We start from the raw sequence: 24,130 nt of genomic DNA, 5'->3' as shown, positions 1-24,130 counted from the left end.
ACTTTTTTGAAGTGTCCAAAATCTATAAACAGTTTGTGATATATTGAAAACCTAAAATTGACTACCTACACATGTGCCACAATAGTAATCATATTACTTGTATTCTTTGAAATGAGCACCTTATAAAATGCATATGCACTAAAAACTCTGTTTTTGGCAATTCGTCACTTATATTGATTAGGAGGGAAATCAGGTTGTATGTGATGTTGAAACTAACACAACTCAAAAACCACATGGAAACTGGAAATATTGTTTGTATCACTCGTTAGAGGAACACCTGCTGACGACAACCAGCTACATTTTGGAGTGATGCATTTTGATTAAGGGGTCGCCAAAACTGAAAGATAAACAATAGTGCAAGTGGAAAACGTTTGGTGTGTATGCGCTGTTTAAACTAACAATTCAAAGGCCACACTGAATCTGAGAATAATTTGTATATCACTGGTTAGAAGAGAATTTGCTGAAGACAGTCATCTAAATTCTAGAATGTCGGATGGAAGTTTTGTGAGGCTGCCAAAAAGGCAAAGGAAACAAATCAGTTGCTTTGTTATTCAACTTAAACGAATCACAGCCCGCCATAGGATATCAACAGTGACAACGGTTGGCTGTTATTTGAGTGATAGTTTGCCTCTCAAATCCATGTATAGGTGTGAGGCCAGTGACTTTTATACATTGATCGCCCCGAATGTTCCCTGCCATTTGAGTTTGGAAATGATCATTCTAAATCCTTAAACCGCTGGCGCTTTAAGGATTTTCAAAATCAACGGTACAAAACCAATGATATTGATCTGTTTTAAGCAATCGACTTTGTGTCATTGTGATTACTATAAACGTTGATACTAACATCTGAGTTTTAAAGGATGTGTAATTACCCTCAATTCAATGTGGTCAAAACGTGAGTTTGTGTAATACATACTACGTACAGAAAACTTGCGCAAAGAATCTAAAATACTCTATGCAGCTTTATTTCACATAAACCTGAACATTTGTTAAACTGCAATCAAGATTAAATACCAGTAAACTGAGGAACAGTCTTTCTCCCGTGTCTTTCCAGAGGACAATCTCCATCTTTGCCTACTCACACCAGTGATACTTCCCTGAGGTTCTCAACCTCTTATGGGAGTGATTCAATCCTATCAGATTGTTTAACCAGTCCTATAGGATTCTATCCTATAGGATTATGCAGTGGACTAATTCCATGGATAGTGAACAGAAGATTATATGTTCAAATCTCACTGGTGCTGTGTTAAAATAAAAACTTGATTTCCATGTGTCCTATCTGTGCCCAAAATAAGATAGCAGTGTTACTAAAAGTCTTATTGAAACATTCAGTGAAAGTTAAGGAAGTTATTCAAAAACCTCCTAATAAACTTTCAAGGAACCAGAGTAAAACATTCTCAGAACTTCCCTGCAACTTAAAAATAAATGTTCCCAGAGCAAGCAACATTTTCACTTCTGTTCTAAGAATATTAAAAACTCCAGTTTTACCGGTCAGGAAACGTATGGCTTCATTCACACAACCAATATAAAACCAAAAACATATGTTCCCTAAACTTCCAAGGAACCAAATATGCTAGCTGGGTGATATGTGCCAAAATGTTTGACTTTGTTGCATTATTAGACAATGATCTACAATAGGCACACTGATAATGATTAGAGGCCGACGGTGTTCCAAGGTAGAGACAGATTTAATGCCGCAAAGCATGGCAGAGGATGGATTGAAACTCTGCGTAATAGATTCCTAGGAACACAGTGACTAGAACATAGAATAACATAGAACTCAACATGATCTCTGTAGAATAGAAGAGACAGTGTTCCTGTCCCCAGCAGGAATTTTCAAACTGTGGTATCACCTAGTGATTGCCTTGTGCGAGCAAACCTGTTCAAGCAGGTTTCAAAATGACAGAAAAGGAGGTGAAGTTTCAGTGTGTTTGAGAGCTCAAGAGTGCCGAGATGCTTTAGGCCTGGATTCAATCAGATCCAGCTTTGGCCGAAATCCACGTAGCAGAAGTGTTGATGGTGTTGGAGGTATGAGTGACATATCGGTGAGCGGTTGCTCGTGTGTCACAAACCACTCCCTTCCTTATTATTTCTACTGCATTAGAAGTTCAAAACGGCGCTAGAAAGTGTAGGCTTTATCAATGTTAAAAATAATGACTCTCAAATGTCAAACCATTGATGTTAGGCTCATGCATGTTTTCACGTTAATATGGATGGGGGGGATGTATGCCTATCAGTCTAATTCAAGTTTGAATTTGTAACATGGCTGCATGGGATTTGTCGGATTATAGTTGGGTGTGGTTTCGCTGCATCTAATAGCAGTATCCGCGATAAGGCACTCTCAGCTCCATCAGCACAAATTGGTTTTGAGGGGAAAAAGGAAGAGAGCCTGCGAAGCAACTTCCACTTTTGGACGTGCGGTTCTGGAAGTTGTTGTGTCAATGGACAATCTAATGGCATCGATTTTCTTTAGGGTTTAGGCTACAGGTTGTTGGATATCCAAGTTTTGACAATCACTTTGTATTGGGGGATTTGATTTGTAAGTTTAGGATGTGGATTTCATCAGGACCGACTCATGCTTCTATCCCAGTCAATGTAATGTAATGTGATATGGCATTATACCAGTCCCATGGGGGAAGCAAAGCACAACTTTAGAAACTGTTCATACTACTTATTATTATTATTTTCCTTCCGCTGCCACCTGTAGCACAAAAAAACGTAAAAGCTACCAGCACCAAAACAACTTCAAACCGTGCAGGCTAACTGTCTTCAGGTTGCTTGAAAAAAAAAAATGTTTTGATTCTATTAATACTTTTCACATTACAACCATATTTGCATAAATCCCAATTCATTTCAATGGCCATAGACTTGAACTGTGAAAATATATCCCATAACTAGTCTTCAATCGTTTAAACTAGAAAGCCATTCAAACTTGCAGACCGGTCTGCAATAGGTTGCTTGTATACAGCTTTTTGATACCATTTATACTTTTTGAACTCAACCGTTTTAACAGCATTGGCACTTGGATTGGAACTGGTGCCATGGTCAGATGACACAAAAATAGAGGTCTTTGGCAATGCACCCCAGTTGTGGATTTGGCGTGGGCAGGATACATATGCGGTTGGTCTAATATGAGCGCGGTTCATTGATTCCTTTCTTCTTCTGTTATTATCATTCTACATCGTACATGTTTTTTTGATGGGGAGTGTCGTCGATTTAAATCTTTTGATTGCAGAAATGTTAATTCTCTTCTCGACTCCCTCCCACTCACACGCTCTCTCTCGTGTGTGTTTGTCAGTGCTATGGTTTAAATGGTGCCTGTGTGATTTGTGTCTGGGATTTACATTGTGTCTTGGGGAGAGGAGATGGGGGATAACGTAACGGTTCTCCAAATCACCTCTAAGCTTCAACCTCCTTAATTAGCAGGCGGAAGGCCTCTCACTGATTATACTTTGTCTCTAGAAGACTTCATCACACTTCCCTCCTCCCTCTCCAAGAAGGACAGTGATTCTGCCGTTGTCTCATGGGAGACGCAGGGAACCTTTGGAGATGCACCCTAATTGACAGTCATTTGTGATTTGTCAGCGAACGACGGCGAGGGCGGAGAGTTTGGGGGAAATGAGAGGCAAACTTTGCTCTGAACACCTCAGACATGGAATCATAAAAAATAAAGTTTTCCCCGCTACAACTTCAACAAATAAACAGCCTTTGAGATGCAGTGAATCAAACAGGACTCTTTGAAAGACTTAGAGGTTGTATTTCCCTTGAAAATGGGAGGTAAATATAACTAGGCGATTAACTATGTATTGCGTGTTTGTCAGCTATTTGCTTGACATAGTACAACTAAACACCTGGAAACTACATTGTACTCTTAACATGCAGAAATGGGACTGGTGAGTTGATACATTTGTACTAATCTGATGTGCACTTGTCATGACTGAATTTCGTATACCTGATATGAAGAACCTATAGTGAATCTACAGTGAATGTGACTTGATCAGCTGTAGCGCTTGAAACCTGAACCACACATATACATACATACATACCAGTCAAAAGTTTGGACACACCTACCCATTCAAGGGTTTTTCTTTGTTTTTGCTATAGAATAATAGTGAAGACACCAAGCTATGAAATAACACATATGGAATCATGTAGTAACTAAAGAAGTGTTAAACATATGAAAATATATTTTAGATTCTTCAAAGTAGCCACACTGCCTTGATGACAGCTTTGCACACTCTTGGCATTCTCTCAACCAGCTCCATGAGGAATGCTTTTCCAACAGTCTTGAAGGAGTTCCCGTATATGCTGAGCACTTGTTGGTTGCTTTTCCTTCACTCTGCGGTCCAACTCATCCCAAACCATCTCAATTGGGTTGAGGTCTGGTGATTGTGGAGTCCAGGTCTTCTGATGCAGCCCTCCATCACTGTCTTTCTTGGTCAAATAGCCCTTACACAGCCTGGAGGTGTGTTGGATCATTGTCCTGTTGAAAAACAAACAATAGTCCCACTAAGCGCAAACCAGATGGGATGACATATCGCTGCAGAATGCTGTGGTAGCCATGCTGGTTAAGTGTGCTTTGAATTCGAAATAAATCAGTGACAGTGACTCGGCGTCTCACAAAGACACGGTGGTGGAACCAAAAATCTCAAATTTGGACTCATCAGACCAAAGGACAGATTTCCATCGGTCTAATGTCCATTGCTCGTGTTTCTTGGCCCAAGCAAGTCTCTTCTTATTATTGGTGTCCTTTAGTAGGGTTTCTTTGCAGCAATTTGACCATGAAGGTCTGATTCACGCAGTCTCTTCTGAACAGTTGATGTTGAGATGTGTCTGTTTATTTATTTTTTTACCCCTTTTTCTCCCCAATTTCGTGGTATCCAATTGGTAGTTAAAGTCTTGTCCCATCACTGCAACTCCCGTACAGACACGGGAGAGGCAAAGGTCGAGAGCCGGTCATCCTCCTAAACACAACCCAGCCAAGCCGCACTGCTTCTTGACATAGTGTCTGCTAAACCCGGAAGCCAGCCACACCAATGTGTCGGAGGAAACACCATACACCTGGTGTCAGCGTGCACTGCGCCCGGCCCGCCACAGGAGTCCCTAGTGCACGATGGGACAAGAACATTCCTGCCGGCCAAACCCTCTAACCCGGACGATGCTGGGCCAATTGTGCATCGCCCCATGGGTCTCCCGGACGCGGACGGCTGCGACAGAGCCTGGACTCTAACCAGGATCTCTAGTGGCACAACTTAGCACTGCGATGCAGTGATTTATACCACTTTACCATTCGGAAGGCCCTTGTGTCTGTTAGTGGAACTCTGTGAAGCATTTATTTGGGCTGCAATCTGAAGTGAGGTTAACTCTAATGAACTTATCCTCTGCAGCAGAGGTAAATCTGGGTCTTCCTTTCCTGTGGCGGTCCTCATGAGAGCCAGTTTCATCATAGCGCTTGATGGTTTTTGCGACTGCACTTGAAGAAACTTTCAAAGTTCTTGAAATGTTCCTGATTGAGTGACTTTCATGTCTTAAAGTAACGATGGACTGTCATTTCTCTTTGCTTATTTGAGCTGTTCTTGCTATAATATGGTCTTGGTTTATCACCAAATAGGGCTATCTTCTGTATACCACCCCTACCTTGTCACAACACAACTGATTGGCTCAAACGCACGAAGAACGGGAAAAAATGTACTTTGAACAAGGCACGCCTGTTAATTGAAATGGATTTCAGGTGACTACCTCATGAAGCTGGTTGAGAGAATGCCAAGAGTGTGCAAAGCTGTCATCAAGGCAAAGGGTCTTAATTTGAATAATCACAAATATTAAATATGTTTTGATTTGTTTATCACTTTATTTACTACATGATTCCATATGTGTTATTTCATAGTTTTGATGTCTTCACTATTATTCTAGAATGTAGAAAATAGTTTAAAAAAAGGGAAAAAACTTGAATGAGTGTGTCCAAACTTTTGACTGGTACTGTAGGTGTGCACAAACTTCTGACTGGTACTGTATATATATATATATTACCAGTCAAAGGTTTGGACACACCTACTCATGCGAGCCAGCGCTTGATGGTTTTTGCGACTGCACTTGAAGAAACTTTCAAAGTTCTTGAAATATTCTTGATTGACTGACAATCATGTCTTAAAGTAATGATGGACTGTCGTTTGTCTTTGCTTATTTGAACTGTTCTTGCCATAATATGGACTTGGACTTTTACCAAATAGGGCTATATTCTATATACCACCCCTACCATGTCACAACACAACTGATTGACTCAAACACATTAAGAAGGAAATAAATTCCACAAATTAACTTAACAAGGCACACCTGTTAATTGAAATGCATTCAAGGTGACTACCTCATGAAGCCGATGGAGAGAATGCCAAGAGTGTGCAAAGCTGTCATCAAGGCAAAGGGTGGCTACTTTGAAGAATCTCAAATCAATGTAGATCTAGAAAATAGTACAAATAAAGAAAAACCCTTGAATGAGTAGGTGTGTCCTGGTCTTGGGTGATTTCTTTTGATTTTCCCATGATGTCAAGCGAAGAGGCACTGAGTTTGAAGGTAGGCCTTGAAATACATCCACAGGTACACCTCCAATTGACTCAAATTATGTCAATTAGCCTATCAGAAGCTTATAAAGCCATGACATCCTTTTCTGGAATTTCCCAAGCTGTTTAAAGGCACAGTAAACTTCTGACCCACTGGAATTGTGATACAGTGAATTATAAATGAAATAATCTGTCTGTAAACAATTGTTGGAAAAGTTACTTGTGTCATGCACAAAGTAGATGTCCTAACCGACTAGCCAAAACTATGGTTTGTTAACAAGAAATTTGTGTGGAGTGGTTGAAAAACTAGTTTTAATGACTCCAACCTAAGTGTACATAAACTTCCGACTTCAACTGTATATATTTCCTTCTCTTTTTCAAGTGAGCCCTGCCTCAGTTGCAAATACATGAGACACTACACAACATATAACATAACAATGAATGGAAGTTAAAACAGTACAAGGTGCATAAGAAAACAAAAAATATCAGGTTAAAAAAATATGTACAATTTGTGGTCAACAGCCCCTCCAATCTGGGATTTAAAATCTGAATACAATTATCTTGAAAGGTCCAAAAGTCCTTTTGCAAAGAGTTCCAAGATGATGTGCCAGCAAATCTAAAGGATCTTTTAGGAAACTTGGTTATTTTGTCAGGAATATTTGATAAAATACAGTTCTGTAACAAGGCTCGAGATTCAAGGCCTGGTTATTTATGCATGTTCACAAATGTTGCATTTTACATAATGAAACCCATAACGGGTGGAAACTAGGGATGTGACAAATGTACAGTTGTTCTTAATGTTTAAACTGCATTTAAAAAAAATATATAAACATAAAATGACATGAACTCAAAATTCAGATATGATTCTGCGAATGACCACTAGGGGGCCATGCAGTTCAATCTACCTCAGTCCTGGCTACTTACCAGACGACGCTCACCTTACTGCTGTCCTCCACCCACTCAGAAACATTAGTATTTAATACAGTTTTAGGTTCTCTGATGTGTCCCTCTCCTCCATTTTCTCAGTTGTCTGTACATGGGACTTCATGTCCCACTTCTCATCAATGTGATGGTTCGTTGCAGTGATACGTGACAGCTTGTTCATAGACGTCTAACGACATCTGTTGTTAACGCCAAGTATTGTGTTTGAGAGCTTGCATGTTGTACTTGCAGAGCAATCATTGTACAATTTCTCCATCCAGGCCGTCACGTTTTTTTTCGACATGGCATCCTGTAGTCTGTCTGATTCTAGATATGCCATCAGGGCAGTGAAGCTGACATCCTCTACCATTGACGATGGCTGCATATCAACTGCAATCATTTCTGTAATCAGCACTGTGATTTTCTCACTCCGTCTCTTATTGTAGTGCTGCCAGCAATGGGTTGGGTCACGGTGCTTCCCTTTCAGGTGGTTAAGCGTTCCACCTGCACTACCACTGTAGTGCAATTCCACCTTGCTAAGTTTGCATTTATTTCACCACTTTCTCATTTAACTTCTCAAAGTATTGCCTTCACTGCTGTCGCTTCCCTGTCTCACTCTGCCATTTTTCCGACTGTTAACGACGATGACGTGTGGAGCGCTTTATATCCTTGGTAAATCATTTGAAGGATGAATATCTCTTCCTACTAAAGTTACAGCATTATTACATTATGCATTAAAACATTTTATTTTTCCCTTTAATAAGATGATGATTGGGACCTATCAGTGGTAGTTTTGGGATAACTGCACTGTGATTTTAATTTTTAATTTTTATTTAAAAAGCCCTATGTCGTTTAAATGTTCACTCTCTAGTGGTAACTGTAAAAGTCTACTTTTACCCAGGATACCCATTACTGGTGGTAACTATAGAAACAAGGTAGCTTTATTCACGTCAGGGGGATTTAGTGAAAAGTGTCAGCCTATTTGCAAGACACCTCCTTGTTATTGCATTTCCATTTGCGTTTTTGTGTGTTGCACTTGCATTCAATAGCATCTATGAATCACATGCTTATGAAGGCATAGATGTATGAAAGCGTGTGTTCTTGTTTTAAATGTATGTAATTCTGTCCTTGTGATGTACTTGTCTGTTAATGTTACGTATCATGTCATGTTTTATGTTTTGTGTGGACCCAAGTAAGAGTAGCTGCTTCTTTAGCAGTAGTTAATGGGGATCTGATTAAAATACTAAATACTAAACACTGTGATCTCAGATGGTAATGTCATTGACTCCGTAGGGTGAGTAAAGTACTTAAATGCAGTGCCTTCAGAAAGTATTCATACCCCTTCACTTATTCCACATTTTGTGGTGCTCCAGCCTGAATTCAAAATAGATTAAATAGATTTGTTTTTCTCACTCATCTACACACAATACCCAATAAGGACAGAGTGAAAACATGTTTTTAGAAATATTTGCAAATGTATTGAAAATTAAATACAGAAATATCTCATTTACATAAGTATTCAGACACCTTTGGCAGTGATGATTACAGCTGTGATTCTGTCTGAATAAATCTCTAAGAGCTTTCCATACCTGGATTGTGCAACATTTGCCCATTTATTCTTTTCAAAATTCTTCAAGCTCTGTCAAAACTGTAACTTGGCCGCTCAGGAACATTCACTATCTTCTTGGTAACCAACTCCAGTGTATATTTGGCCTTGTGTTTTAGGTTATTGTCCTGCTGTTAGGTGTTTAGGACAAAAAGTGAATTGCTTTACAACATTTTTTGCAGTATTACTTAGTGCCTTGTTGCAAACAGGATGCAAGTTTTGGAATATTTGTATTCTGTACTGGATTCCTTATTTTCACTTTGTCAATGAGGTTAGTATTGTGGACTAACTACAGTGTTGATCCATCTTCAGTTTTCTCCTATCACAGCCATTAAACTCTAACTGTTTTAAAGTCATCGTTGGCCTCATGGTGAAATCCCTGAGCAGTTTCCTTCCTCTCTGGCAACTGACTTAGGAAGGACGCCTGCATCTTTGTAGTGACTGGGTGTATTGCTACACCATCCAGAGTGTAATTAATAAATTCACCACGGTCAAAGGGATATTCAATGTCTGCTTTTTTAAATTGCTTACCCATCTACCAATAGGTCCCCTTCTTTGCGAGGCATTGGAAAACCTGCCTGGTCTTTGTGGTTGAATCTGTGTTTGAAATTCACTGTACATTACTTATATGATGACACCACCTGTATTGGCTTGTTTTGCAAAGTAACTATCTGAGGCAGAGTAGGGGGTTGTTTTCTTGATCTTGAGAATACCATTAGGGCAATTCCATGCCAGTGTAGCCCGTAAGTATTTTGTTGTATCTTTTAAATCAAGATGAAACTAGTGATATTCTGACCTTTTCAGAGCTACAGTACACATACCTCCTGTAAGACCCTATGATCTGTGGACTGTACACAATACTGACATCATCTTGTTGTCATTATTCTTCTACTATGGTATACATATAGTGTGCTCTAAAATATGGAGTATATATGTCTTGATTCTAAAATAAAAAACTTCACGGTCATTTATTTACCATAATCAAATATTAATATCTCAAAACGACCCTTTAAAAAAAGATGTTTTAAGATATATTGATTGGAACAATATACTCTGCAACAGGGGTCTTCAACATTTTCTAGCCCAGGGACCCCCTCCCAGACAAACCAGCAACCCTGGGACCCCCTAACATACATTAGCAAAAAAAAAAAGTCTTATCATCACGTGAATGATAATGGCAAGCAGAAGTAATCAACATTTAACAATTAATAGATTTGGTAGATAGTTTTTCATTAGTTTGACCTCCCACATTATAATTGGAAGAGGAAGTGTAAACTCTAACATAGCCTATTAGCTAGAAAAGTCCAACACTAAGTGCAGCTGTTTAGCTAGTTAAACAAAGGTTGTGTTGGCAAAAATTTAAAATGAATGTCAAGAAAGCTTACAAGCAGCCAGCGGCACTTGCCGCACTGGTAGCCTATTCACAGGTGCTTTTTCAAATAAAGGGTAAGAGAAATAAAGGGTAAGATATTCTCCTCTTTTCTATTGTAGGTACACTACCGGTCAAAAGTTTTAGAACACCTACTCATTCAAGGGTTTTTCTTTAATTGTACTATTTTCTATATTGTAGAATAATAGTGAAGACATCAAAACTATGAAATAACACATATGGAATCATGTAGTAACCAAAAAACGTGTTAAACCAATCAAAATATTTTATATTTGAGATTCTTCAAATAGCAACCCTTTGCCTTGATGACAGCTTTGTACACTCTTGACATTCTCTCAACCAGCTTCACTTGGAATGCTTTTCCAACAGTCTTGAAGGAGTTCCCACATACGCTGTGCACTTGTTGGCTGCTTTTCTTTCCAGCAAAGCACCCCCACACCATAACACCTCCTCCTCCATGCTTTACGGTGGGAAATACACATGCGGAGATCATCCGTGCACCCACACCGCATCTCACAAAGACAAGGCGGTTGGAACCAAATATCTCCAATTTGGACTCCAGACCAAAGGACAAATTTCCACCGGTGTACTCGTGTTTCTTGGCCTAAGCAAGTCTCTTCTTATTATTGGTGTCCTTTATTATTGATTTCTTTGCAGCAATTCGACCATGAATGCCTGATTCACACAGTCTCCTCTGAACAGTTGATGTTGAGATGTGTCTGTTACTTGAACTGTGAAGCATTTATTTGGACTGCAATTTCTGAGGCTGGTAACTCTCTAATGAACGTATCCTCTGCAGCAGAGGTAACTCTGGGTCTTCCTTTCCTGTGGCGGTCCTCATGAGAGCCAGTTTCATCATAGCGCTTGAACTGCACTTGAAGAAACTTTCAAAGTTCTTGAAATGTTCCTGATTGAGTGACTTTCATGTCTTAAAGTAACGATGGACTGTCATTTCTCTTTGCTTATTGGAGCTGTTCTTGCTATAATATGGTCTAGGTTTATCACCAAATAGGGCTATCTTCTGTATACTCCCACTACCTTGTCACAACACAACTGATTGGTTCAAACGCATTAAGAAGGAAAGAAATTTCACAAATTAACTTTTAAGAAGGTACACCTGTTAATTGAAATGCATTCCAGGTGACTACCTCGTGAAGCTGGTTGAGAGAATGCGCAAAGCTGTCATCAAGGCAAAGTGTGGCTATTTGAAGAATCTAAAATATAAAATACATTTTGATTTGTTTGGCACTTTTTTGTTTACTACATGATTCCATGTCTTATTTCATAGTTTTGATGTCTTCACTATTATTCTACAATGTAGAAAATAGTACAAATAATGAAAAACCCCTGAATGAGTAGGTGTTATAAAACGTTTGACCGGTAGTGTATGTATTTCAAAATCTCTTTATTCTGTTGTTGTTTTTACACTGAGTGCCTTCACAACAGCCTCATTTAGTTGGGGGCATGGATTTACAAGGTGTCGAAAGCATTCCGCAGCGATGCTAGCCCATGTTGACTCGAATGCTTCCCACAGTTGTGTGAAGTTGGGTGGTGGACCATTCTTGATACACACTGGAAACTGTTGAGTATGGAAAATCAGCGTTGCAGTTGTCGACACAAACCGGTGCGCCTGGCACCTACTACCATACCCCATTCAAAGGCACTTAAATATTGTGTCTTGACCATTCACCCTCTGAATGGCACACATGCACAAGCGTTGTCTCAATTGTCTCTTAACCCGTCTCCTCCCCTTTATCTACACTGATTGAAGTGGATTTAACAAGTGACACCAATAAGGGATCATAGCCTTCACCTGGATTCACCTGGTCAGTCTGTCATGGAAAGAGCAGGTGTCCTTAATGTTTTGTACACTCAGTGAATATAAAAACATTTCAATGTTTTACTTTTCAATCCACTTTAAAATGTATATATTTTCGCAGACCCCCTGCAGTATCTCCGCAGACCCATAGAGGTGAAGAACCTCCCCGGTTGAATACCCCTGGTCTACAAGTACATCAACTTTCCAGAGTGGGCTCTCTGCTAATTCTGAAGGTATGATACATTTTATGAGCATCACCAACACAGGGAATGGGAAAAATGGATTCAATGGGAACTCCCTCTGCTGATGACTTGCTGAACGTGCAATCATAAAGGAGTGCTGTGATTGGTTAATGACCTATAATGTCAATTTCTATCTATAAAATGGGTCATATCATTAAAAGTACCAGAGAACACTGTCTCGGCTGTCTCCATATCTATTTGTTATGGCCATTGAAATGCTAGCTATTAAAATCAAATCCATCAAGAACATCAAAGGGTCAAAAATAAGGGCTTAAAAATAAGTGTCAATCTATGCCAATGACTCAAGTTTCCTCTTAAATCTGTAATCTGGTTCCCTGCACTGTCTCATTGAAGATGTAGATCCCTCCTCTAGCCTCTCTGGACTAAACCCCAATTATGATAAGGGTACCATATTCTGTATCAGATTGTTAAAGTAAACAACTTTTACATTATTCTGTAGTCTACCAATAAAATGGGCTGATAGTGAACTTGCTATTCATATCCCTAAAGATATAACTGAACTTACCACAACACATTTCAAAAGAAAGTTAGCATGAATAGGTTAGATCCTGCAACCATGGGGAGGGAAATACCTGTCTATGGAAAAATCACACTAATTAACTTTTTAGTCATATCACAGTTTACTTATATACTTATGGCACTGCCTACTCCAGACGACTAGTTTTTACAATCATATACGCAAAAAACTTGAACTTTATTTGTAATGCTAAGCCAGACAAAATTAAATGTGCCTATTTATATAACGAATATGAGTTTGGGGGTGCTGAATTGATTAAATATTAAACCATTAAACCTCTCACTAAAAGCTTCACTCATATGTAAGTTATACTTAAACTCGAACTGGTTATCCAGTAGATTACTAAGAAAGGCTCATCCTTTGTTCAAAAATTGACTTTTTGCCTTTATACAGATTCCAACTTCTCATTTTTGGTTACAGTACCTTCAGAAAGAATTCACAACCCTTGACCTTTTCCACATTTTGTTGTGTTACAGCCTGAATTTAAAAAGGTTTGAATTTAGATTTTTTGTTACTGGCCTACTGTCACGCCCTGACCTTAGAGTTCCTCATTATTTTCTATGTTTGGTTAGGTCAGGGTGTGACTCGGGTGGGAGAGTCTATGTTTTCTATTTCTTTGTCTGGGTGTTTCCCAATCAGAGGCAGCTGTCTATCGTTGACTCTGATTGGGGATCATACAAAAGTTGTAATTTTCCTTTTGGGTTTTGTGGGATCTTGTTTTCTGTTTAGTGTTTCTGCCTGATAGTACTGTGCGCTTTCGTTTTCAAGTTTGTTATTTTGTTTGAGTGTTTTTTGAATATTGAAATCATGAACACTTTCCACGCTGCTTCTTGGTCCACTCTTCATTCAATAAACGAGAGCCGTAACACCTACATACAATATCCCATAAAGTCAGTGGAATTACGTTTTTCAAAATGTTTACAAATTAATTTATAATGAAAAGCTGAAATGTCTTCAGTCAATAAGTATTCAACCCCTTTGTTATGCCAAGCCTAAATAAGTTGAAGAGTAAAAATGTGCTTTACAAGTCACATAATAAGTTGCATGGACTCCCTCTGTGTGCAATAATAGTATTTAACATGATTTTTGAATGACTACCTAATTTCTGTACCCCACACATACAATTATCTGTAAGGTCCCTCAGTCGAGCAGTGAATTTCAACCACAGAGACCAGGGAGGATTTCCAATGCCTCACAAAGAAGGATACCCATTGGTAGACGGCTAAATATGATAAAAGCAGACATTGAACATCCCTTTGAGCATGGTGAAGTTATTAATTATACTCTGGATGGTGTATCAATACACCCAATCTTTAAAAAGATACAGACGTCCTTCCTAAGTCAGTTGCCAGAGAGGAAGGAAACCGCTCAGGGATTCCACCATGAGGCCAATAGTGACTTTAAATCAGTTACAGAGTTTAATGGCTGTGATAGGAGAAAACTGAGGATGGATAAGCAACATTTTATTTACTCCACAATACTAACCTAATTGACAGAGGAAAAAGAAGGAAGCCTGTACAGAATACAAATATTCCAAAACATGCATCCTGTTTGCAACAAGGTACTAAAGTAATACTGCAAAAAAGAAATGGCAAAGCAATTCACTTTTTGTCCTAAATCCAAAGTGTTATGTTTTAGGCAAATCCAATTCAACACATTAAGGAGTACTACACTCTGTATTTCCAAGCATAGTGGTGGCTGCATCGTGTTCTGGGTATGCTTGTAATCATCAAGGACTGGGGAGTTTTTCAGGATAAAAAAGAAATGTAATGTAGCTAAGCACATGCAAAATCCTAGGGGGAAACCTGGTTCAGTCTGCTTTCCACCAAACACTGGGAGATGAATACACATTTTCAGCAGAACAATAACCGAAAGCACAAGGCCAAATCTGAGCTGGAGTTGCTTACCAAGAAGACAGTGAATGTTCCTGAGTGGCCGAGTTACAGTTTTGACTTAAATCTGCTTGAAAACCTATGACAAGACATGCAAATGGTTGTCTAGCATTGATCAACAACCAATTTGGCAGAGCTTGAAACATTTTGAAAAGAAGAATGGACAAATATTGTACAATTCAAGCATGCAAAGCTCCTAGAGACTTACCCAGAAAGACTAAAAGCTGTAATCGCTGCTAAAGGTGATTCTAACATGTATTAACTCAGGGGTGTGAATGCTTACGTAAATGAGACATTTCTGTATTTCATTTCCAATAAATTTGCAAAAAAATTTAAAAACATGTTGTTGGGTTATTGTGTGTAGATGGGTGTGAAAACAATCTATTTAATCCATTTTGAATTCAGGCTATAAGACAACACATATGTGGGATAAGTCAAGGGATATGAATACTTTCTGAACGCACTGTAATTGAAAATGAAACCATGCTCAAAGTATCGCCCTTTCTTAAACAAGCCATACAACGCTGGTTACAATAGCTATTTTATTCTCCAGAAAAGACAGAACAAATATTACAACAAATACTATGGTTAAACTCAAATATACCGATTGATGGGGGGAAAAAACGTTCTTTAGGATGATTTTTTAAATGTATTATTATATTATGAATAGGAATGGTGGAGTTATGTCACATATATGCAGCTATCAAAAATATATGGGAGTGTTCACTCAATCTAGAGTACCAGTCAAAAGTTTGGACACACCTACTCATTCAAGGGTTTTTATTTATTTTTTATATTTTCTACATTGTAGAATAATAGTGATGACATCAAAACTATGAAATAACACATATGGAATCAGGTAGTAACCAAAAAATTGTGAAACAAATATATTATATTATATATTTGAGATTCTTCAAAGTAGCCAACCTTTGCCTTGATGACAGCTTTGCACACTCTTGGCATTCTCTCAACCAGCTTCCCCTGGAATGCTTTTCCAACAGTCTTGAAGGAGTTCCCGTATATGTTGAGCACTTGTTGGCTGCTTTTCCTTCACTCTGCGATCCAACTCATCCCAAACCATCTCAATTTGGTTGAGGTCGGGTGATTGTGGAGGCCAGGTAATCTGTCTGATGCAGCACTCCATCACTCTCCTTCTTAGTCAAATAGCCCTTACACCGCCTGGAGGTGTGTTGGGTCATTGTCCTTTTGAAAAACAAATGATAGTCCCATCAAGCGCAAACCAGATGGGTTGGTGTATCGCTGCAGAATGATGTGGTAGCCATGCTGGTTAAGTGTGCCTTGAATTCTAAATAAATCATTGACAGTGTCACCAGCAAAGCACCCCCACACAATCACATCTCCTCGCCCATGCTTCACGGTGGGAACCACACATGCAGAGATCATCCATTCACCTACTCTGTATCTCACAAAGACACGGCGGTTGGAACCAAAAATCTCAAATTTGGACTCATCAGACCAAAGGACAGATTTCCACCGTCTAATGTCCATTGCTCGTGTGTCTTGGCCCAAACAAGTCTCTTCTTCTTATTGGTGTCATTTAGTAGTGGTGTCTTTGCTGCAATTCGACCATGAAGGCCTGATTAAAAAAAGGCATAGGTTAAGTCCTGAGATTACAGACTAGTACTAAAACACTTGAAGTAGGCATTCTAGAGTTAAGTCAACAAGTTACTATATCAGTCTCCTCTGAACAGTTGATGTTGAGATGTATCTGTTACTTGAACTCTGTGAAGCATTTATTTGGGCTGCAATATGAGGTGCAGTTAACTCTAATCAACTTATCCTCTGCAGCAGGGGTAACTCTGGGTCTTCCTTTCCTGTGGCAGTCCTCATGAGAGACAGTTTCCTCTTAGCGCTTGATGGTTTTTGCGACTGCACTTGAAGAAACTTTCAAAGTTCTTGAAATGTTCCTGATTGACTGACCTTCATGTCTTAAAGTGAGGATGGACTGTCATTTCTCTTTACTTATTTGAGCTGTTCTTGCCATAATATGGACTTGGTCTTTTACCAAATAGGGCTATCTTCTGTATACTCCCCCTACCTTGTCACAACACAACTGATTGGCTCAAACGCATTAAGAAGGAAAGAAATTAGACAAATGTACTTTTAACAAGGCACACCCGTTAATTGAAATGCATTCCAGGTGACTACCTCATGTAGCTGGTTGAGAGAATGCCAAGAGTGTACAAAGCTGTCATCAAGGCAAAGGCTGAATACTTTGAAGAATCTCAAATATAAAATATATTTGGATTTGTTTAGCACTTTTTTGGTTACTACCTGATTCCATGTGTGTTATTTCATAGTTTTGATGTCTTCACTATTATTCTACAATGTAGAAAATATAACAAATTAAGAAAAACCCTTGAATGAGTAGTAATTGACTAATTTTGTCCTCTACCTTTTTGAGAAGAAAAGAATATTACTTAAACAAAATCTCTTTCTCTGAGCAATTGTATTACTATAAAATAATATTTTTTTTCTTCATACAACATAGCTTAGTATTTGAATTAATGATTTTCTACAGTTATTATGGCTCATCTTTATCAAGGGTATCAATAATTTTATCCATTACCTTTTTGTGAAGAAAAAAACATTACTTAAACAAAATCTTTCTCTGAGGAATTGTATTAGTAAAACATAATATTTTTTTTAGCATACAACATAGCTCAGTATTTGAATTAATAATTTTATATGGTCATTATGGCTCATCTTCATCAAGGGTGTCAATAATTTCAGACCCCAGTGTATATATGGTGCATACAACAATCTCAGCTCTAAAGATTTTGCTGCAAAGAAACAGAATCATTAGATAATTTATTCTGATATTGTCCCCATGTCCAGTGCATTCAGAAAGTATTCAGACCCCTTGAATTTTTCTACTTTTTGTTATTTTGCAGCCTTATTATAAAATTGATTTTTTTTTTTAAATAATTCTTATCAATCTACACACAATTCCCCATAATGATGAAGCAAAAACAGGTTTTTAGATATTTTTGCAAATTTGAGAACAAGGCTTCCTAAATTCAGCATACTGATTGCACTACGCGCGGAGGTAATACACTCGATCACTGCAACTCAAACTTCCGCGATGCATACAAAGCCCTTCCCTGCCCTCCCTTCGGCAAATCCAACCACGATGCCATCTTGCTCTTACCGTCTTATAGGCAGAAACTCAAACAGGATGTATCAGTGACTAGAACCATTCAACGCTGGTCTGACCAATCAGAATCCACACTTCAAGATTGTTTAGGTCTCGCGGACTGGGATATGTTCTGGTCAGCCTCAGAGAACAACATGGATCTATATGCTGACTCAGTGAACCACTGCTTTTAATCAGGGCAAGGTGACTGGAAACATGACAGAATACAAACAGTGTAGCTATTCCCTCCGCAAGGCAATCAAAGCGTCAGTATAGAGATAAAGTGGAGTCACAATTCAACGGCTCAGACACGAGGGGTATGTGGCAGGGTCTACAGTCAATCACGGACTACAAAAGAAAAACCAGACCACGATGTCTTGCTCCCAGACAGACTAAACAACTTCTTTGCTCGCTTTGAGGACAAAACAGTGCCACTGACATGGCCCGCTACCAAAACCTGCGGGCTCTCCTTCACTGCAGCCAACGTGAGTAAAACATTTAAACGTGTTAACCCTCGCAAGGCTGCAGGCCCAGACGGCATCCCCGGCCGCGTCCTCAGAGCATGCACAGACCAACAATAAGTTGGGTGAATTTTGGCCCATTCCTCCTGACAGAGCTGGTGTAACTGAGTCAGGTTTGTAGGCCTCCTTGCTAGCACACACTTTTTCAGTTCTGCCCACAAATTTTCTATAGGATTGAGGTCAGGGCTTTGTGATGGCCACTCCAATATCTTGACTTTGTTGTCCTTAAGCCATTTTGCCACAACTTTGGAAGTATGCTTGGGGTCATTGTCCATTTGCAAGACCCATTTGCGACCAAGATTTAACTTATTGACTGATGTCTTCAGATGTTGCTTCAATATATCCACATCATTTTTCTTCCTCATGAAGCCATCTATTTTGTGAAGTGCACCAGTCCCTCCTGCAGCAAAGCACCCCCACAACATGATGCTGCCACCCCCGCGCTTCACGATTAGGATGGTGTTCTTCGGCTTGCAAGCGTCCAACCTTTTTCCTCCAAACATAACGATGGTCATTATGGCCAAACAGTTTCATCAGACCAGAGGACATTTCTCCAAAAAGTACGATCTTTGTCCCCATGTCCAGTTGCAAACCGTAGTCTGGCTTTTTTTATGGCGGTTTTGGGTTATGTTGATATAGGACTTGTTTTACTATGGATATCGATACTTTTGTACCTGTTTCCTCCAGCATCTTCACAAGGTCCTTTGCTGTTGTTCTGGGATTGATTTGCACTTTTTGTACCAAAGTACATTTATCTCTAGGAGACAGAACGCGTCTCCTTCCTGAGCGGTATGACGGCTGTGTGGTCCCATGGTGTTTATACTTGCGTACTATTGTTTGTACAGATGAACGTGGTACCTTCAGGTGTTTGGAAATTGCTCCCATGGATGAAACAGACTTGTGGAGGTCTACAATTTTTTTTCTGAGGTCTTAGCTGATTTCTTTTGATTTTCCCATGATGTCAAGCGAAGAGGCACTGAGTTTGAAGGTAGGCCTTGAAATACATCCACAGGTACACCTCCAATTGACTCAAATGATGTCAATTAGCCTATCAGAAGCTTCTAAAGCCATGACATCATTTACTGGAATTTTCCAAGATGTTTAAACTCAGTGTATGTTAAAATTCTGACCCACTGGAATTGTGATACAGTGAATTATAAATGAAATGTTGTGTATGCAAACTTCCGACTTCAACTGTAGATTGCACACAGGTGGACTTTTTTTAACTAATTATGTGACTTCTGAAGGTAATTGCTTGCACCAGATCTTATTTAGGGGCTTCATGGAAAAGGGGGTGAATACATATGCACGCACCACTTTTCCATAAAAAAAAAAAAAAATGTTTTTGAAATAAGTAATTTTTTTTCATTTCAGCTCACCAATTTCGACTATTTTGTGTATGTCCATGACATGAAATACAAATAAAAAGATATTTAAATTACAGGTTGTAATGGAACAAAATAGGAAAAACACCAAGGGGGATGAATACTTTTGCAAGGCACTGTACTGCGGAGAATAGGGGAGGCGGGGGGCGGGTACTATTTGTCTGGTGCAGTCAGTGTGCTCCTGCCACAAAATGCAGCTGACAGATCTTTTATAAATAATGATAAACGTGGACTTAAAAATGTTATGTTTAGTAATTAATTTTACATTAAAAAATAAACTGGACAAATCTGAAGAGGCACATGCCTTTGTGTCCCCTGAGCATGACACCTCTGCACATACACATACCATCCCTAACAGAAATCAGAAATCAGTTCTTCAGCCTCTCCTACAGGTTCTCACTTACATTCATGCCACTTAATCTCTCTCTCTCATCTCTCAATATATATCTAATTTTCTCTCCCTCTTCTCTCTGTCTCTCTGTTTGTCATCCCCCACCCCAGAAACACACACTCTTAATTGGCCAAATCAGTGTATTGTAGTGGCTCATAGCATAGATAGTACAGAGATCACAGTGTTGCTGTCGGAGGTAATGTCCAGCGTCATCACAGATATTGGCTAGAGGACCAAGGAAATCATTAAAACAAATACACCCCCCTCAAATAATTGATTAAAACACACTGTTTTGCAAAGAAGGTCTACAGTAGCCTCAACAGCACTCTGTAGGGTAGCACCATGTTGTAGCCGGAGGACAGCTAGTTTCCGTCCTTCTCTGGGTATATTGACTTTAATACAAAATCTAAGAGGCTCATGGTTCAAACCCCCTTCCATAGACTTACACAGTAATTATGACAACTTTCGGAGGACGTCCTCCAACTTATCATTGCCCTTACAGCATGAACTGACATGTTGTCAACCCAATCAAAGGATCAGAGAATGAATCTAGTACTGAAAGCATAACCTACAGCTAGCTAACACTGCAGTCCATAAAATGTTGTGAGTAGTTGACTCAAAGAGAGACAAAGACACTAGTTGAACAGTTTTGAACAAATTAATTTCTTCAAAAATGAAGAGCTATATTTCATAATATTTTTTTTCTTCCACTTTCACTTTCCCTTACTTAGCTAGCGAATGAAGCTAGCTAGTTTAGCCTACTCAAACACCTGGCTAAAACAGAGAGGGAGGCCATGTTAGCTAGCCTGCTATGGCTATCCAACACTGGAACTTTTCCAAGTCAAGGTACGTTTTTGGTTTTATTAATTTATTGCCACCGAGCCCGCAGGTGTAACTGCTAAACTGCTTGCTGACTGTACGCTGTACTGCATGATTGTAGCGGGTTTACTAACCTGCTAGTTCTTGTAGCTATGTTGACTATGACATTAGCTAATATGGTAACAACAATGTAGGCTGTGTGTAGCTGTTAGCAGTTTTGATATAAAGGTTTTGCTTGGAAAGTTTTTTTTGCATGGTCACAGACAGCTGATGTGTTGCGCAATGAAGTCCACAAGCGATGGGAAAATGTGAGGGGAGGAAATCGCCTAGATGCGGGAGGAGAATGCATAAATGCGAGAAGGAATTAACAAGCAAAGCAAGCATGCTGTTTGTATGTGGCTGCTATGAAAGTGAACTGTGTTTGCGTGTGATCAGGGGTGTATTCATTCTGCCGATTCTGTTGAAAAGTGTTTCTTAAATAGACACAAATGGACCGAAACGGTGATAAACATAACTGAATGTGTACAATAGAAACTCTCGTTTGCAACTGTTGGACTAATGATTACACCCTAGATCAGCTAGATGCATGCAACATGGTATTGAAGGCGGTATTGAATGTGTCACTGTCTGTAACCTTGATTACTCAAATGTTTCTCTGGACCTGTGCAAATATGTTGTAAACTTTAATTCATAGGCTAATTTGTTGTAGCAACCTCATGTAGCAACCTCAACAATTTGATGCAATATTTATAATTATATAAAATAGCCTATATGCAACGAATTTTCCACCAACAGATTTCTGTGCCAATGCACCACACAACCAATAAACAAAGCTTACCGATTTTGGGCACTTCAGTATCATGGTTTGCGTTTTCAACACTACAATAAAATAGACTATGTCAATCTCGACAAACAGACAATACAACCATAGCTACCTTGCAGGCCTACCTAGTAGGCTATCGAAGGCTTGGCTTGACAATCTCGGAATGTCATTACACTTTTTGGTGTTTTGTTCCAGTTTCTTTCCATTCAACAAATAGCTGCTGTACTGTTTGGATGTATTTCTTATTTTATTTGTCATTCGATCAACGTGCAACCAGGAAATGAGGATCAAACATGTGGTGGCAAGGTAGCCTCGGTCTACCCACGACGCGCGCATCCTTCGAGAGAGCGCACTCCAGCGGGAGTTTGAAGAGGGAAGATGTGGTGGCATCCTGCTGGTGGATGGATCATGGCTACCAACTAAAAAGGTGTCTGATGACCCCAGTGTTGGTGGCCAGGAAAAGACCAGGAGCTAGAGCATAGGGGTGTTGAAGTGCAGGTTAGTAGGCCTAACCTAGTTTGCATTATGACATTCAGCAAATAACATAAGCTGGTACTGAATAATAGGTCACTGTGTTGCGTTACCACACAGTGTAATTGCATTGTGGAGAAGAGTCTGCCCCATCCAATGATTCAGCCTGGTTTCACAGACTAGACGTAACATAGTAAACTGAAACCCGGGACACTCAAATTAGAACGATGTTTGGTATGGTTACATAAGACAGATGATTGGTTGGTGGGTGGGTCTAGCAACAGAGGTTGTGATTTCGAATCTCATCAGGGACAACTTTAGCAACTTTTCGAGAACTTACTACTTGGCATGTTAGCTAACCCTTCCCTAACCCTAACACTAACCTTACCCCTTTAACCTAACTCATAAACGCAACCCTAACCCCTAGCCCCTGGCCAAGCTAACATTAGCCAGCTAGCCAACGTTAGTCACCTATCTAGAATTTGTAACTTATCAAACGTTTAGCAAATTCGTAACATATACTACGTTTAGCAAATTCGTAACATTTAATACGAATTGTAACTCGTAACATATCATACAAAATGGGTGATGGACATCCACAAATGAATGCATATCATATGAAACGTAACATATCAAACATCAATTGAATTTACATACAGAATAATGCGAAATGCTCTGAGACCAGGTTGAATGATTGAGCCGGAGCGCATGGCCAGAGTGGAAAACAAGACGGAGCCTTTTTCAACTGGTCCGGGAATAACATCATCCATCAAATGTAGCCGACTATAATAGTTCTAGGCTATATGAGATATCAACGTCAAAACTTCCCTTCACAGTATTGAAAGACATTTGAAATGATTGTAAAATTTAAAATTGATTAGGAATTCATATTCAGCATTCAACGTACAATTTCATATGGTCTATTGGCTACAATTTAGTGTATGTTGCACCCTCTCTCTCTACAATGATCTGCGGCTGCTTGAGGAACCTAATCTCTACATGTAATACATTTTTTCTCTTGCTGTAATGTTTATTTCTCCAATCTCAATTTATCAGTCTCCATTTCCACTCCCACTATCTCCTTCTCCATGAGCGTCAGCTGCATCTCATTCAGCAGATCTTGTCTCGTTGCCCAACGCAACCTGCTCTGGCTCTGCGTTCTGGTTGTAAACGATGTGTTCGGGGAGCTCGAGTCTGTATCTAAAAGAGATAACAAACGTGTAAATTATAACAAGTCAATAAGAAAGTGGTGGACAACTTTTTGCGTGCAGACAGTGGTCACAATAAATGAAAAACCGAAAGAGGACACTAGTGCCTTGAAATATCCAGCACATAGAGCATACACCTGGCAGTTGATGATAAATGAATGGTTTCAGTTTTTACCTTCGTTATTGATGTTCACTACTAGGCTGCTGTTAGTGGATGCTGAGCTGTCATCGTCTTTGTCATTCTGCTGGGTGGATGCGCTTGGTGATGCTATGCTGTCCACACCTTCCAGTCCGGTAAACGCAAGGGAATCTGCTCCACATATATCAACTATAATGTTGCTGTGAGGCGATATTTTAGGAGCAGGACCTCCTCCCGTTGGCGGGTTCTCA

Source organism: Salvelinus namaycush, chromosome 1, assembly GCF_016432855.1.
Source record: "Salvelinus namaycush isolate Seneca chromosome 1, SaNama_1.0, whole genome shotgun sequence".
Classification (NCBI taxonomy): Eukaryota; Metazoa; Chordata; class Actinopteri; order Salmoniformes; family Salmonidae; genus Salvelinus; species Salvelinus namaycush.
This window is presented reverse-complemented; position numbering follows the sequence as displayed.